Raw genomic sequence first — 12,342 nt, forward strand, 5'->3', positions numbered from 1 at the left:
CTCCTTTGTTTGAATATCATCATTCCTTGTATAATTTCTGCCAAAGAAGCAGGAAGAGGGAACAGTGAGCAAAAAGCCCTCATAGAGAGCAGTTTGTTGAGCCCTCTGAGAGGACTAAGCACTGAGTCTCACCGAAGAGTAGCTGGTGCCCAAGCTATTTTGGTGTCAGAGATGGCTGATGTTTTGGCTTTATTTAGAAGTTGTGACTACAGGAGAGGGGATGAAGACACTGGCAGGCCTGGGCAGATAGTATCAGTCTCATTAGGAGGAGAAAGGTATGAAAATCTCATGGACAGACAGGACCCATCTTCCTGGGCTGGAAAGGGCCAAGTGCTCAGGTGTTTAAGGGCCTGCTCAGCTCTTGTGGTGGGACCTGACACAGTCAATGTAAAGCAAGAGCCAGGATGCCATGGGCAGCCTAAAGTAGAAAAATCAGAACTGGTTTTGCCCACTGGGCTCCCAAAGCTGAATGATGCTCTCTTAATCGAGCTGTCCAGTAATTAAATTTCTCTGCATGTTTCTCCTGCCTAAGCAATTCCTGCTGTGAAGGAGAGCTGTTGTTTTCTGTTGTGCTTCTTCAGAGCTGAAAACCCTACAAGCCACCATGCAGCCACATGTACATGGATCCCCTGCAGCTGCCTGGGGCCAGCAGGGAGGAGAGTGGGGCACATCCCTGGCTCCCTGCATGTGGGAGCTGCAGGGCAGGGCTGCTGGCAGTCTTCCCAGGCTCTGCAGGCAACGTTGCCACAACTTCTTTTGCCTTCCTGCCTTCCTTGGCCCTGCCCTTCCAAAACTATCCCAATTTCTTCTCCTCATCTGGTGCCTGGACAGAATAGATGGAGACACACCCTGCTTACCAGCACCTTCCTCTTGTCCCAGGTGCAGGCCCAGCCTGTTGCCCCTTCTGGTGTCTCAGATCTTGTGTTCACCATTGCCCTAGTCCTGGCTGCCATCACTAATCACCAGCAGACTCAGTGTGGAAAGGACCTCCAGGGGACCCCTCGTCCCAGCTGCCCCTCAGATCAGGGCTTTTGGCTGCTCCTGAGAGTGCCTCTGTCTCTGAGGCAGCACTGCTCTTTCACCCAGTCAAGGAGGTCACTTGGGCAGGGATACAGTGCTGCAGTGGAGGAAGAGCAAAGCTGGTGAGCTCTCTGGGAAGTTTTGTTCTTCCCTTACAAGAATCTCAGTGCTGCTTGGAGGTAATGGGATGCAAAGAGAAGTATTTCCATGCTACAGGCAACTATGCCAGCATCCTTGCCTGTAAAATTTCACTCATCTGAGTATTTGTGTGTGGCAGGGGCTGAGTGTTCAAAACCAGACATTAGGGGCTTTGAAATGGCATAAACCAGAATGAGTTTTCTTTTGCAGGGAATGGGGAATGATGTTCTGCTGAATATGCTCATACACAACTCTGACAGCACTGTTGGAGTGTTACTTAAACAGGCAATCTCAAACCTCTTGTGATATCTGTGAGAAGCAAGATTTGTATTTAAATTGATTCAATAAGACATCATAAGATAAAGAAAATAAAATCTGCCTCTCAGTTGCAGATGTCCACCATGACATTTCAATTAGTTACTCATCCTCCAATAGTCAGGGGAAAGAGAGAGGCCTCTCCAAACTGATTCACAACACTTTTTAGTTTGTCTGCTTTAGGATTAAATTAATCAAACCTGAAAAATTTTCAGTTCCGTTTTGTAGACTGCAGAGAACGTGGCAGGATCTCTTACAGGACAGCCACCTGAAGCTGGTGAGAGGAAGCACAGGCAGGGTGACAGGAGGGAGTCCCAGCTGCTGTGATGTACCTTGTCGCTCAGTGACACCCCCGCTCTGCAGCTGGAGCCCTGGATGTCCTCTCAGGGTTTTCCCTCCTGCCTTTGGTGCCACAGGGACCGCAGAGGCCACTAGATGGGGGTGCAGGATCTCCTGCAGGACCTGTCCCACAGCCCCGGGTCCGGCTCAGCGTGTGCTGTTCGGCACAGGCTGACCCCGAGCAGGAGAAGCCCAGGGATGCTTTCCTGGCTCTGAGGGTGCCTGGCCCAGGGGTGCCACGCAGGGCCCAGGTGGGATGTGAGCCCATCGTGGGCTCCTGCTGAATGTGCTCTGAGGGCTCAAACCGAGTTGTTTTTCCTTGGCTCCTCTGGTGGGACAGGACCACACCTGGTCAGGGACAAAGCTGGGGCTGCTCCAACAGCCCTGGAAGCTGCCAGGACCCAGTGTGGCCTCCAAACAAACCTGGGCTGGCAGAATCTGAGCAGGTTGGTTCAAGCCTTGCATGACAAATCCCCAATGCTTTCAGCTGTGCACTGATGCCAGATGAAACAATATTCCTGCTTGGCAGAGGGCAGCCAGATGAGAAAGGTGAACCCCTCCTGCTTCAGTGCAAGGAGAGTGGCAATTCCCATGTGGTACCACTTAGTTCTAGAGCACCAAAGCAGCAATGAATTTCCTGGTCATTGCTTTTGGTTTGCTTTGTACTTCTTGTATTGCATGTGGGGGATATTGTTCTAATTTTTAACAGTCTCTGGTCCCCTGATTTGTTGTTCTGTCCTCTTTTCCAAAGTGCAAAAGGAAACACATTGACTGGGTGAGCTGTGCATCCTTATTGTGAAACTCACACTGGAAAATGACTGTGTATTTAAGTCTCCAGTGCCTCCAGTGATTCCTGTGGTGTGGCTCAGAGAGCTACAGGTGGCCCTGTGGTCATTTCTGGGGTGGCTGGAAAGAAAACCCAAGGCCAGAGGGCCTTACAGCATTAATGCAGTACATCCCATCCACATTGCCATCACATCCACATTAGATGTGACAAAAGGATTTACGGCCCAAAGGATTTATGTTCTGGAAAAAAAAAATTATAAACAATGTGAAGGATACTGGCATTCCTAAATTTGGAAGTGGGTATATCATCCTATTGTTTTTGCAAGCACTAGCAGAACAAGAATACTATATATACTATATTTGATCAATCTTGTGAGCCCTGAATCTTGTGAGACTCCTTTAGAGCTCCTCAGCTGACCAAGAACAACTCTCAAGTGCATCCCTAAGACACAGAGAGCATCCTTTGTGCCTTACTGCTTTGTTTGCAGGGATCAGGTGGGGTTATCAGCAGAGTGGAATCCTTAGTAGGGAGCTGCTGGCAAACCACCTCTGCTTCTGCCTGGTGTCCAGCCCCACAGAGGCTGGGCTGCTTCCCAGGCCGGCCAAGGCAGGAGAGAGAAGGAGCAGTGCTAAACAAGCACCCATGTCTTGGGAGCTGCTCAGACCTGGTCTGGGGAGGGATCTGCACCTCAGCTGGACAGGGGAGAAGTTTTCTCCACAGTTTCCTTTCATGTCCCCTCCTGAGCATCACACATTCAGACCTTGTCCCTGGCACCTCTTAATCAAACCCTGACCTCCACAGCCCCTCTTGAGCTCCCATGGCACGGGCATGGCTGTGGCAGCTCTCCTGGAAGGAGCAGATCCTCCATAGGCTAGCAGCCAACCCTGGCAGGGCTGTGTGAGCCCAGGGAGTTTGCCAGCCGTGCCCAGCTGGCACTGGGGAAGCTGTAACATGTGCCCATGGAGCACCTGGCAGGGCTGTGTGAGCTCAGGGAGTTTGCCAGCCGTGCCCAGCTGGCACTGGCTGTAACATGTGCCCATGGAGCACCTCTCCAGGGCTCATCCTGGAAGAGGAAGCATAAATCATGCTGGCTGTGTGGCTCTCTCCCAGGGCTCTGCACAGATCAGCTGATCTCTTTTTGTTTGTTCTGTGGTTTTTCCCTGGCAGGCACGTGACTCGTGGCCTGCAGATATCCCTTCTTAAGAAATGTTTGCCTGAGATTGGAGCCAAGGCTTGGAGCTGGGAGTAGAGCACTTCTCAGCCAGCTCCTCCTCTGCAACAGCCCTGAATGTCAGCATTCTGTGCCTTTCCCCAGGGCAGACAGGGCTGGCAGGACCTGTGTGCTGGGGGCACAGGCTGCTTTCAGCTAGGTTTGCCAGACTGGATGGTTTGTGTTTGGTTAGCTGAGATGTCTGTCTCCAGATGCTGCAGTATCTCATTCTTGGCTGTGAGGGTTGACATGGACCAGCTGAGAAGCAGATGCTACTTTAAACAGAAAAACAGAGCTTCAGTCTGGTTTGCTGCATGTCCAAGACACTTTATACAGAGGAATTACATCCATTATGAGGTGCTGTGGTTGGTGCAGGGTGAGGCTGTGATCTCTAATGCTCACTTCTAAAGGGCTATGCTGAAGCCATGCTCCTTTTCCTTCAATGTGTGGCTTTGTTTAGCTGAGTATCTGCTCTCACCCCATTAAATTCCTGCTGCTGGTCTGTCTCACACCCATTTCCTGTCATCTAAATTCTACCTTCTTCTTCCACCATGGTCATTGCTTTTGTAGTACAAAGCATTTGGTGGGAAGGGCTGTGGGCAAAGCACAAAATTAGGTTCATCCTGCACCAGTGAGGTGGTTTTGGTTCAGGCTGCTCTTCTCAAAGTGACACTGGGGTAAATACAAAAGACTGTGAGAGAAGAAACCAATGTTAGATACAGTATTCCTTTCCCTGCTATCTGTTTTGTTTCTCTTATAACAGACACAGGTGAGATGATGCTGGAAGATTTACACTCAGCAGAAGGTGAAGAGGCCACTTCCCACTGATGAGAGCTGTGTGTTCCATGTGTTTGTTCAGAGGCTGGGGAGGGCACTACTGAGCTAAAACCCAGCAGAAACATTTTCCAGCACTGAGAAGCTCTCTATGATTTGCAACAGAAAATGAAGAAAAGGGTGAATGAAGAGCAAATTCAGCTGTGAGAAACCTGCTGGAGGTTAAATCTCTGCTGCCCCCCAGGGCATGTTAGCTTCAAAGGTGAGAGAGGTGCTGCATGCTCTAGGTAAATTTTGCTTTAAACACTCAGCATGATGCTCTAGGTAAACCACCTCTGCCTGGTGCAGTGAGAGCCACACAGCCAAAAACTCATTTTGCAGATATACTTTAGCCTGCTCTACCAGAGCTGGGCTCTCTGGCAGCCTGGCATTCACTAACAGAGGAATTCCCCTGCCTCACTCAGCAGAGATCTGAACATTGCTCTGGGAGATGTTTTTGGGGCAGTGAGTGTATGAAACACTCATATCAGCCCAAGTCACAAACACTGCCTCTTGTTAAATGGGTTTTAAAAGCTTTAACCTCAGGGTTTTGAATTATGAGCAAACAAAACAAGACTTGGATTCAGTTGAGAGGCCTTGGTGGATTATGCTTCACCCTGAGTATATAGCTCCAGCATCCCACTGTGTGCTCTCCCCTAAGCCATTCTCTGGACTGAAGGCTTTTGGAGACACAAAGGGATTGTAGTGCATCCTCTTCACTGCCTACAACAGATTCCACCTCACAGAATCCCTGGGGGCTGCTGATGGTGTTTCCCTGGCTGAGCCCTGAGCTGATCCCAAGCACTCACTCCTGAGCCTGGTGTGTTTCTGCTGTGGTAGAGGAGAAGCAGAAATGATCTGTCACTGCCTGTACAGCTCCTGACTCCAAGGAACAGCTTCTGGAGCAAGTCCAGGGGACATGACTTCAAGGGCCCCTGATAAACTCTGGAGTCAGGTGAGGTAAGTCACAGGAGCTGCTCATCGTTCAGTTCCCTTGAAACAGAGGAGCTGAGCATTCTGCTCAGATTTCCATGATGAGAGAAAACCTGTGCAGCCTTAGATCCTTTCAAATCCTACCAAAACTAAGAGCTGGCATATTAATCTTAAAAAATAGGCACCTCTATTCCCTGCTAAACACAGGACAGCAGTTCCCAAACTTCTCTCTTGCCTACTCTGATTTTTTCTGGGAGACACTGGCCCTACAAACCCTCTGGACAACGTGAGCTTGCATCTATAAATCGCTGAGGCAGAAGATGCAAAACCAGCCAGACTCCACTGCCACCACTGTTAACCCCAATTCAGTAGAGGCAGATGCAGCAGAATTGCATGTTGGGGTGTTGAGGTGCCCCTGTCACACTCAGTAATGCTCACTCGCTGCCACTGCTCTCTGTGCTTGGGACATACCAGCAGCACTATTGGAGCTGTGGCAGTTCCAATGGCTCACCCAGAGCTCTGCTTTTCACCAAGATATTCAGAAGATGACCAGAAACTGAAGTGTGAGCTCTCTGTCTGTCAGCTGGCCCTTAGTGAGGGGGGTCTGAGGACATCACGTCTGTTGACTGTTAGAATTATGAAAGAAATGAGAAATCTGCCTTCCTCCAAAACCTCCCAGCAAACCTCCCTGCAGTCAGGCAGCCAGAGGTCTGCAGAGTCTGAGCAGTGCTGCTCCCTGAGGGTGGCCCTTAGTCCTCAGTGGTGCAGGGCTGTCTGCAGCACAGCTGCTCCAGCTCAGACTGAGGCATCCAAAATATATTCCAAGGTCACCATTGCTTTCCTTCCTGTAGGACTTGCCTGCACGTCAGCAGCCCTGTGGTGTTTGTTGGAACCACAGATAATTTTCCATCTTGCAAAGCACGAGGTTTGCTGCAGCATAGTGGGCAGGCTGGGTAAAATCTCCCACTTTTACCCAACTTTACTCCATGTTTCTCTTGTAACATTTCCCCCCTCTGCCCTGCCTCTATCAGTGGGGCTGACACGTTTTCTTCCAAGTTACCATACATCTGCCAACTTCATGGGAAGTCCTGCTGTATTCCTCAAAAGCACAATACTTTCTCTTGCTGCAACCAAATCAATCATTGCAAAAAAAAAAAAAAAAAGTTTGTGAAAAAGTTTGTGTATCAGATACATCATCAGCAAATATTGGGCAATTCTTGCATTTGCCCCTGGCAATGTTGCACAGGGAAATAAGTGTCATGGAATGTCAGCACAGTCTGTGTCCCTAGAAGCTCTGGAAAGCATAATTCCCTTTTTCCTGATGTAAATGCCATTTGGAGCTGAAGAATTTAATCTGATGTTCATACAGCCCCCTTGAAAGGCTAGGGGTAGTGTTTCCTGAATTGCCATTGAGTGCATCCCATCCCAGCTGCAGATGGAAATAGCTTTTCATAAGATAATTCTTTTTCTATTATTTTCCCTGAGATCATTTTTGCTGTAGGAAATATGCTCTTCAGAGCAATGGGCTTGCAGGGGGCCAGCAAAGCATCCATGCAAGCTGGATTTTTTCACTCTGTTCTGAATTTTCTTGGCAAAGGTACACAAAAGCAATGCAGAGAGCTGCCTGGGAGGAAAGTGGATGTCCTGTAGGTCATGATCTAATGTTTTCCAGACAATGTCTGGCAGCAAAATGCTCTTCTCCAATTCTTCAATGTCTTCCAGAGGTGGGTAATTTAATGAAATATAGGTGTCCAAGATTAGATTTGACTTGTCTGTTTCTGTCTTTTCATGTACTTAACACAATAAACATCACTAGGAGCTCAATTTGAGCTCCCCACTCAAACCTGTAAGTATTTTTTGGATCTCCTACTCTGCAGTTTGCAGTCTGAGCCTGTCCCACTCCCTCTGCTCATGCCTGGGGAGCTGTGTGGTGGGGCTGGCTGAGAGTAGCCCTGGTCAGCTGAGAGCCTGGCAGAGCCTGCACCCACCAGCCCTCACCAGGGGCCCCAGGGCATCGTGGTAAGGACATGACATGGGCATGGCCAATACAATGCTGATTCTCATGCAAGGAGTTGGAAAGGTCATAGAGGGGCAAATGGCCAGGAGAGGTTGGCATGGCTTGACTCATCACTAAATTAGCACAGTGGCAAGCCTCATCTCTTGGGATGGCCAATGTAAAATGACAGGCAACTTGTGTCTGCAGAACCACTGCTTCTAAAATTGGGGCAGGTGAGCTTTGGGTTTAGCTGTGAGTAGCTCAATGGTGCTACCTCATGGCCAGAGAGAAAACTGCTTCACCCTTGTATCTATTTTTAAATTTTTGATTTATCCTGTAGGGTGACAGACTTGCCACTGGAGTCTCTTACCAATGGACAAATATTCCAAATACATCCAAGTCTCCAGCTGCATACATGGGGATTTTTTTTTTTTTTTTTTTTGTGTGGAGACAGAGTGCAGACTTAAAAGTTGCAAGCTTCACAGAGTACTCCAGTTGAATATAAAGTTTCTGTTTGTCCTTGTTACCTAGCAGTGTTGTACCCACCTCAGACAGGGAGCTCTTTGGCACAGGGGCAGCTCTGGTGCCCAGCTCCCTGCAGAGGAGGCCACAGGGGTGCAGCCACCACCGCTGGCTGGAGCTGCAGCTGGTCCCCACAGACACCATGCCCTATCTTGGGAAAGATAAAGTTAGGAACAAGCCAAAAAGAAACTGCTCATTCCTCTAAAAAAGTTGCCAATGGGAGCCTGATTCTTTTGGGCTTTTTGTTCTTTCCCCCATTGGATGCCAACTGTCTTCTTTTCAATACTAGCTGGAAAAGGATCAAGCACCAATGCACACTAGAAGTGACTCATGATTTGGAAAATTGGTCTGGCATGGGAACCCCTCATTCCCTTTCACCACCTTGTTTCCAGCCCTGACACTGAGTATTTCTATGCTGCTAAATAACAGAGAACTGGACCCATCATGAGGCCAGTGGCTGTTGCCTGCCCATGCTGGGCAGATTTAAGCAATGATTGCTGTATCACACCCACTCTGGGTCTCTTCTGAACCGCAGGTGGTGCCTCCTGGACCCAAAGACAGGTTTGTGTTTTGCTGTCTCCTTTTGGTGCAAGGGTCAGAAATACTGTGAGGCCTCAGTGCAGCCCCCAGCAGTTGCTTTGTAGCCGAACACCAAAGGTGGGAGGGAGTCCCCACAGTGAGTGTTCTTATGAGCTAATTCCAGTTCCTGCAAGAAAATTCAAAGCCTCCATCAGACGGAGAGCAGAGGCTGCAGAGCTGAGCTTGGTGTGGTTCTGCATAGGCTGAGGCCAGACCCACAGCTCCTCTGGGACTGGCACCACCTCTCCTTCATCAAATCAGCCCCTGGGCCAAGAAAGCTTCTCTGTGGGGTACAACTATTGCACCAGAGTAATAATTGTCCAGTTTGTGCACCAGAAATTAGCTCTGTTTGCCAAAAGCTCCTTCAGTGGTTCTGAGAAAAGTTAGAGGTATATTGCAAAATGATCCTCATGTACACCATACTGGACCTGATAAGATGCAAGATTTTAGGATCCCAGTGACAGAGACACATCTGGTGTTTGTAAGAGAAAAACAGTCACCCTCTGGGAAAATAAGTGTTGGGAGCAGTGTAACTGGTGTCTTCCTGATGCCTTCCTGTGGAGATGTGGTTTGCTCCAGGTCAGCTCACCTTGTTAGCTGAGCTGACCTGGAGTGCAATCCTGCCCAGGGACAGAGCCAAACTGCTGTAACAAAGTGTTTGCAGCTCTTTATTTGGCATGAGGTTTTGTTTGCCAGCATGCAGGAGCTGGAGGGAGGAGCCACAACTTTGTGTCAGCAGTGCCACTGTCCTTGGAGCTGAGCTGGAGAACTGTCCTCCTCAGATGGACTCTGATTTAATACTGGTGAGCCTATGTGAAAAACACCCAGTGTTTCACTGGCACTGAGCCCTCTCTCTTCCTGAGCTTCCCTCCCAGCAGAGGCACAGGGCATTGTATGGATGGGAGCAGGTCTGCAGACAAGGCTCCAACCTGGCTGAAATTCATTGCCTTTGGCAATTGGTAAGTGAATGTTTTTGTCTGACAGAGCTTCATGGTGCATCCTGGAAGCAGCAGCCAGCCCTGGAGATGTTTTCCTCAAGCTGGGGTCTGCTGGAGGAGGATCCCTGCAAGGGAGGATGTGTGAGGGCTGAGGAAGAACCACCCACCCCTCAGCTGGACATGAATGAATGCTTAGTCAGTGAGGAAGGCTCCTCCCCTCTGCTTTGGGACCTTGAAGAAGCATTCAGAGAGCGACAGCAAGATTTCCACAATGTCCCAGCAAGGCCTGGGTGTGTGTCCCCTGGCTGTGGGGACACAGAGTTTCCAGGAACCCCCTGAGCTGGTGTGAGAGGCACTGAGGTCTGCCTGGCAGGAGAGCTGCTGGCTCTGCACATTCACTCAGCCCCTGCCATGGAGGAGCTCAGCCAAAGGACTTTTTTGGCACATTTTTCTTTCAGAAAACATTGAGAAATAGAAATTTAAACTAGCAAGTTTGTCACTAGAAAACCCCGTGGAAGAGGCTCAGTATTGCTCCTGTGGGAGCTCTTGACTGACATGTGGTGTAGAAGGTTTCAGTCTTTGGATGATTTAATGTTAGCTTGACTTCTTTTCTGTAGTGCTGATGTAGAGAGACACAGTAATTGTACTGCTTTTGCATAAGTGCAAAATTCTGGCAGCCTCAGCTTAAGAAAGCAAAATATTAAAGTTCAGATTGCAAAATATGATCCAGTTGTTCTTGGTATTAGAAAAAATACTCAAAATATTACAGTTGAGGCCTTTCCCATTTTCTCCAATTTATCTCTTTTATGTGCTTATAGCTGCTGAAGCAATAGGGACAACAAGGAATACTAAAGCTGATTAACCATAGAAGTGAGTATAGGGCTGCCAGGCTGTTTCTCCAGTATCACTGCACTTTGTCATAAATCTGGGTCCTGGGGGACCCCTGAATGAAGAATGCACACAGAGAGCATTAGCATGACTCTGTGTGAAAGGCAGTTGTTTGGAGTTGCAAATAGCACTCTCCATCCCACTGCTTGCCAGTGGCTACCTATTCCAGCTGACAGTCAAAACAAGCCAGATGTAGCAATCCAGACAAAAACAAAGCCCACCGGACAAACCACACAGGGTAAGCAGCCAGAAACACAAACATATGGTTGTGTGTTGTCTGACTTCTAAACAATTGTCTTGTCAGAGTGGGTTCCCTGCATTTATTTACTTCCATGGACAATAGCCTGTCTTTTCTTAGTGTTTCAGTGTTTTTAACCACCTCATCCTCTGGGGACCATCACCCTCCAGAAAGGACCCACAGCACAGTGTGACCTAGGCTGCAGTGCTGCAGAATAAGGGTTTTCCACCTGTGGGAGCTAGAAATCCCATTTTTCAAGAATGTTCCAGTTTCCGATATGTACCAACAACCTCAAAAAAAAAAAAAAAAGGTTTTAAACGTTAAATATTTCTCCTGACTTCCTTTGGAAATCAGAAAATGCTGGAGTCATAGGTGAGGAGCATGACTAGTGGAGCCAGGCTTTATGAATGAGCCCCCAGATAGATTGCTCACATCATATTCCCTGTCTCTGCGTGATGAGTTTGTGTCCGATGCTGCCCTGGGACAGCCCTTAAGGGATCCCACTTGCTCAGCCCATGGTGCTGTGGGCATGTTTCCTCAAAGTCACAAAATGTGATGCTACATTGTGCTAGACCAGCAGGATTTTGCTGTTTGAATAAGAATCAGTAGGTGACAGTCCTACTTTTCTTGTTTGAGCTTTTATATCAGCAAAACTTCCTTTCCAAGCAGCTGATGGTAGGACAGCTGTCTAGGGAGCTGCCCCATGCAGTCTTGCATGAGGAAAACCCTTCTGAGGAGCTCCAGCTTGCTCTGCAGGAGCAGCACATCAGCTGTGCTTGAGGCATGTTCCTGCCAGCATCAGACGTGACGTGCTGCAGTGGGACTTTCTTAGCCTGGCCACTGCACTTCATGCGCTTGATGGTGTTGGAGATGTTTCCCCAGCTCATGGCTCGTGTCTCCTCTTCATTGTAGATATTACAAATCAGAGCAAATTTCACAGCCTAACTCTCTGAAACACTGCTCTCCCATTACCAAACTGTGACATTAACTCCAAGCAGGGAAAATGCAGGTTCAAACCAGTTCCAAGAGCCTAATCCATTTCACACAGGAGAGTTTCCCCCTGGATTAGAATGCTAGTGGTGACAGGAGAATAGACCCCACACTAACCACGTGCCATTGAGTCACTGTGAAAAACGCCAATCACTTACTTTTAAAATTTTAATAGTAATAAAACAGTTATAAAAATAGTAACATAATTCAAGTAATAAAAATTTGGACAATTAGGATTTAGGACAATACGAGACAATAAGAACAAAGAGTAAACCCAAAAAAGGACACACGTTAACAGAGGATTAAACCTTAAAAGCAATAGCCTGTTGCATATTCATACACCTCATACATGATGCATAAATTCCATTCAAACACAGGATTCTGTCTGGTCAGTGTCAACTTCTTCCTCTGAATCCTAACGGCATCTTCAGGGCTGAGCGAGGTGGGAAGAAGTTTGTTTCTTCTGATAATGGTGCAATAAATTCTTTTTCTCTGAAAGATTTAGGTGTCCTGTGGCTGCTATCTGGTGTGAGTCCTCTCTTTAAAAAAAGTATCTTACATAGCATAGTCTCTATTTTAACATTATGTTATAACCTAAAACTATATTTAACACCCTACTTAAGAAAATTAATACAG

The sequence above is a fragment of the Ammospiza caudacuta genome, chromosome 2 (genome assembly GCF_027887145.1).
Source record: "Ammospiza caudacuta isolate bAmmCau1 chromosome 2, bAmmCau1.pri, whole genome shotgun sequence".
NCBI lineage: Eukaryota > Metazoa > Chordata > Aves > Passeriformes > Passerellidae > Ammospiza > Ammospiza caudacuta.